The sequence below is a fragment of the Pezoporus occidentalis genome, unplaced genomic scaffold, assembly GCF_034315485.1.
Source record: "Pezoporus occidentalis ecotype Australia unplaced genomic scaffold, CSIRO_AGI_Poc_V1 ctg19, whole genome shotgun sequence".
NCBI classification, from domain to species: Eukaryota; Metazoa; Chordata; class Aves; order Psittaciformes; family Psittacidae; genus Pezoporus; species Pezoporus occidentalis.
Window position 1 is genome coordinate 11475727 of NW_026913748.1, and position 6150 is coordinate 11481876.

The following is a 6150-nucleotide window of genomic DNA, read 5'->3' on the forward strand; positions in this document are numbered from 1 at the left end:
CATGTATCATAGTATGAAGTTATGTATCATTTTTACAGTTTGACAATATTTGGTATTAAATAAATTTGGCATGGAGAGCACAATGGAGAGCTGTTTAACATGGAACAAAATCTCAAAAATGCTTGCACTGAAAAAGATAGTGACAACACCACTACAAATGATATCCTCTAAAGCAGCTAGAATTTTAAAGGACAAGATGAAATGTAGTCTTCACCCTTCATCATAATATTGGCAAAACAATCTTATATGACATCATTTGCATCTCAGCAGTGATTGTAGGTACCCTGCTATGTAGCTGAGCTTGCAGATCAAAGGCAGCTGTGGAGCCTCTTCTATGGGATGCATAGGAAGGGCAGATGTATAAGAAAAGGATTTACTGAAATTTATAAATGATAAATGTTTACAGTATTCCACTAGGGAACTACGTAATCCATTCAATAGGAATACCAAGAAGAAGGATGCTGTTTAAGCACCAAATGTGTGCAAAAGGTAAGGATTTAAAGCCACCACTTTGGAAAATGCAGTTGTCAGAGGAAGGACCAGTGCCACCCACCATTTCTCATGTGGGTGAGTGTTTAGACAGTGGCCTGGAATATTGGAGACCCAGTCCCCTATCTCAGCTCTTTGTCCGTCCAGATGACCGTTAGAGGCTACAGACGTACAGGGTATTGGTGTCTGGTCATTTTGCCTTGTGCAACTGGATATTGAACTAAACAAGTAAAATTAAAATAATAAGAATGTTTGTGAATATGGGACTAACTGAAGAATTATGGCTAAGGTTAATCACACAGATTGGCATTGCACTCTCTGGTCTCATTCATACTACATCATCATAAACCAGCAAAATATGCCAAACCACATCAGCATCCAGGAGTGAGATGCCTGGGAGGGCACTTTTCATAGCAATGAGCTGTCAGATCCAGTGAAAGTAAGGGGCAAGTACACACTAGGATAAAGAGGAGGGAAATCTGCATTTCACTCAATACTTGATGTTGTATGTTTGTCAAATAAATAGGGATGATTCCTAATTTGTGAATCAGTCTTGGCAGGTTTTATGGCAGGAGCACAGCACCATAGCAATGCTGAAGCTGTCACGAAGGCAGTTCTGCACATGTCTGGCAGTAAGATGACTAGGAAAACTCAGTGGCATACAGGACAAAAAAACAAATTAAGAGACATAAACTTATGCTAATCAAATTCAGAAAGAAACATGGGGAAAAAAAACAATTTATCACCTAAGCTTCTGTCTGTAAGTCTGTACCTAGTGAATAATTCTTTTAAAGCATGAGCTACCTTTCCATACTCTATTTTCTTTAAAAATGAAAGGAAGAGGAATACTATAAAACAAGAATACTATAAAAATTTGTTTTGGTAAGTCTTATTTTCATTATGGTTAAAAAAATTCACTCTTTTCCTCTCACCCTTCAGGAACAATAATACTGAAATTTACCAAGCAGGTATACTCCATTCCCACTTCGAAGTATTTTAAAGTCTTGTACTTTATTTTAATATTTCAAGTGGTAATGTGGATGCATGGATGAGTGTATGACTTGAGGCACATATTCTGAATTTGTTATAATAGATGAACAAATGGTCTTAGTACCAAGTGATTTGGACCTGTCAGGTTATTCCTATCAGAATTCTTCATCTCGAAATAAATCTGCAACTGGTAATGTCACACAAAGGTCAATGAATCTGGATTTTTTTTTCTTTTTAGAATTATAATTATTAAACCACAATAGAGAGATGGCAAAGAAGTAAATGCCTTTCATTTTCAAAGGTGAGATTGTTAAAAGAACTGGCTGAGATTTCCTAACCACTGATGGCATCCTTTGCGGCCACAGTGGGACTCACAACCTTGTTAAGAAATACTCACAGGCTGTATGCCATGTAAAAATGGTATCAATATATTTTCACCTTATAGCAAGGGCCCTAATTGGCACATATGGGAGAAAGCAAGGGTAGCAGCCCATGTCAGATAATGGGATGTGCAACCAGGCCTGAGCCACATGAGCCAGTGCACATTTTCTCTTCTCCTTCCCAGCAAAGAATGCAGTGCTCAAATTATATGTCTTATTTATGGGCAAATCATTTATAATCATGTCAGGAAAGTAGCACTGAGGAATTCTAACAAATGAAGAAAGCAAGAACACAAAGTCAGTAGACTGTGGAAACAATGCATTTGATCTATAGCTCAGGTCCTCCCAGCATTTGAAAGGAGCATCAGTACAGGGGGAAGCATCTTCAGGTCACAGGCAGCAGAGTAGCTACCCCATGCTTGTGCCACTGTGAAATTGCTATATATGAACCTGTGATCTGGGGGAATTGCAAAAGACAAGCAAAATGATATTAATGTATCAAAAAGAATGCACAGGCTGAATAATGATAGGCTGCCTCCTTGAAGTGCTCAAAATAATAAGATTGATGCATGAAACAACTACTGTGATATTTTTAAATAGAAGCATGATTAGTATCATCTGTGAGAAAACACTGACATCACTACTTTAGCTGTTGTGACTGTTGATGACACAACACAGTTCAACTGTTAAAAATATGCAACTTAGTTCTGCATGACAGTGAAAGAAAAAAATTAGTCCTCTCAAGAAGCTAGGAAGTGCACAGTCCATAGACTTGCAAGTAGCTAAGTCACAGGGGTATTTTAAAAGTATTTGTAGAGAACCATTATTGATAATCTTGAGAAATATGAAGAAAGTGAGCACACTTGTTTAACAGAAGGTGAGTATGGGAGGATATTGAAAACTAGCCTAAATGAATACATAAATGAATATTGAATGCAGCATAAACGAAAAGGAAAAGTTTCATCTCACCAATAGCAGAATTATGGGGATAGAAATTTGCACAGATTTAAATAGTGAATTGGTGAAGAGAAAAATCTTTTGAAGGCTCTTTAAAATATAAATACCCTCTCAGAAAGGCTCAGAAAAAAAAAATAGAGAAAAAGAAGAAAAAGAATAATCCCAAAAATAATCCCTGGAAAGTGAAAGAGCATATGAGAAAGCATGGTTATGTATAAGACTACAAGGATGACCAATAGCAAGAGACATTAGGACTGGCTGGTGTAGAAAGAAAGATAAAGAGAACTGTAAGTGGCATGAGAAGTGCTGCTAAGCATCAGTTGCTCACCACCTCTTCCAACACAAGAACCAGAAAGCACCAAACCGAGACAGTAGAGGGGGTTCAAAACAGAGGAGCTGTCTTTTCATACAACAGGTATGAGACCTGAGAAATACTTACAAAGAAATTTTGTATACATAGGTTTAAAGAGAGACAGGATAGTTACAGAAAAGTAAGAAAGTCATGTGGGTCCTGCCTTTGCCTCCTGGTTCTGCTCAAGATTTCTCTTGTATTTTGAAACTAATTGGCTACTGGGAAAGCAGTAGAGATTTCGTATGTGGTGCTAATTCACGCTTTCCCTAAGCATCCTCTATTGGTTACTGTCTGTCACGGCTTTGAGGGCACCAATGGTCTTGACCTGTCTCCCCAGGGTGGGACCCACGTCCACTTCTGCCCATGGGCTCCAGAGCCCCATTTCAGCTCCAGCCTGCACATTCAGTCCTGATGAGAGCCATTCTGGAGGTTTTCATGTGCTGCCCTCTCCCTTGCTCTTCCTGAATTATTGTCTGGGTTTCCAGGATTGTCCTAGGACTTGACTTCTTAATTTGCCTTTGGCTGATGGCCATTGGCCTGAGACTGGGACCAGTAGATGTTGCTGTCTCAGATCTGCTGACTCTGATCAGGGGTGTTGGTGCACAGCTTGACCTGGGGTTGGCCCTCAGATACCATCTTGTGCCTCCTTGTAAAGCAGCCTCAGTCAGCAAAAGCTTTTGGGATACAGGCGTCATGGGTCTGACAGGCTGGTTGTCCTGTCTTATACCCTGGAGCATTGCTAAGCAAGTACTGCATGACGTAGTTCTTCATTCAGTGCTAATCAATCTCTGGAAGAAAGAAAGTCTGTAGTTTCTGTAAAAGTTATGAGAGCAATTTAAAGGTGGGGCCCTTTTTTAGATTTAGAGTACTCATTAAAATGACCTTACTTTGGCAATATTGGGTTAAGATCATCAAGAAGTTGGTTAACCACCAGGTCTTCATAGATTAATACATCTTATTGAATTTTGAAGAGAGTAAATAAGGAAAGGATTTAGAGGAGAGCAAGCAGAACACATTTTCACAGCTTGATGGTGACCAGGTCAGGAAACTTTCTCTCATGGCTGTTGAGCAAGGTAACTTTTTGAAAGGTTGTTGTACATGGTGATAGCCTGAACCCTCTCCTTGATCCCATGATGTTGGCAAGTGTAAAAGAAAATGCTGAGGACTTGCTTAGGAAAAAAAAACCCTGTGAAAGTGTTATGCAGTCAGCAAAAATTTCTTTATTTAATTCTGCAGACAAAAGTAGACTGTTTCAGTGCCTGGAAATCAAACAGAACAAAACTTCATTAGAAATAAGATCATTTTTCTCACTAGAACAAATGTCTTGGGAATGTTATAGATTTTTCTGTCAAATCAAGACTTGACCATTCTTGTAGAAGATCTGCTCTACTGTAATAAGACAGATGAACAGCTTAGTGAAGTTGTGCTGTATATAATGCCAGGTATTCAATTATAGAATCACTGAACAGTTTGGGTTGGAAGAGACCTTGAAGCTCATCTAGTTCCAACCCCCTGCCATGTGCAAGGACACATCCCGCTAGACCCATCAAACCTGTCTTTGAACACTTTCAGGGATGGGGCAGCAACAGCTTCTCTGGGCAACCTGTTCCTGTGTCTCACCACCCTCACAGTGAAGAATTTCTTCCTAATATCTAATCTAAATCTACCTTCTTTCAGCTTAAAGCCCTCATCCCTTGTACTATCCCTACATGCCCTTGCAAAAAGCTCCTCTCCAGCTTTCTTGTAGGCCCCCTTTAGGTACTGGAAGGTTGCTGTAAGGTCTCCCTGAAACCTTCTCTTCTCCAGGTTGAACAAGCCCAACTCTCTCAGCCTGTCTTCATAGGAAAGGTGCTCCAGCCCTCTGATCATCTTCATGGGCCTCTTCTGGACTCGCTCTAACAGGTCTACATCCCTCTTATGCTGGGAGCCCCAGAACTGAATGCAGTACTGCAAGTGGGGGTCTCATGAGAGTGGAGTAGAGGGGACCATGCTTCTTTTGATGCAGCCCCTTGAAACAATATTTTTTCAGTCTTATGTCTCAGGTAATTTTTCAGACCATGAAAAGGTGATGGGGGTTTTGCCCTGGTCATTTCACCTGATGTATGCATGTATTTCCTTGCCATCATGCTGTGATACAGCGCACATTGGAGTAGCACCTACAAAAATCTAAATACTCTGACCCGCCAATGAATTGCACACTTCCAGTTCTGTGTCTGTAATAGAAGCTCCAAACCAACCTACTGATTAAGACTGAATGGAAAGAGAAAGTGTAAAAGCAGCATTAGAGACTACACTTTGTATTTTAAAGAGAAAAATAAGAAATATCATTTAAAAAGTACTTCCTGGTCTACTTTCCCCCAGATAGATACATACTGCAAATCAATGACAAAATTGTCAGTGAGTTCTTATGAAAGACAAAAGCTCCACCAAGCAGTGGAAGGAACAAGTCCCAGACACTAGTGAAGATGGTCCAAATCAGCTTGTCAGCATGCTTTACAGCAACAAACTGGAACTAGAGTCGCTGAAACAGGAGCACCAAGAAACCTTTTCCATCATTGTAAAGGTTTTTCATGTTCTCAGGGTTTCCTTAGCAGTACACCATCCCTTTTACTTAGTTCATTAACGAAGCTTTGAAATACATTGATTTTTTCTATTTAGGGATTAGTGTCCTGAGAATAAAAAGAACTGAAATCAAAGCTGCCTACTGCAGTTGGTCTCTGCCTGGTCGACTGCTGCCTGCTACTTGCCTCATCCCTTGCAAATTGTGCCTTGGCAGCCACTTCTTCTCGTGGGAGTCTGCTGCCACCCTCTGCCTGGAGGAATCTGCAACCAGCTCCTGCGGTAAAGGTGATTCTTAGTGCGGCTTTTTAAGGGATTATTTTTATTGTTTTTATTATTTTATTTATTTAATCAGCAATTACTGATATTTCAGTGTTCTTATTAAGGGGATTTTTACTATCCTTTGTTTTTTGGTTTTTTTTT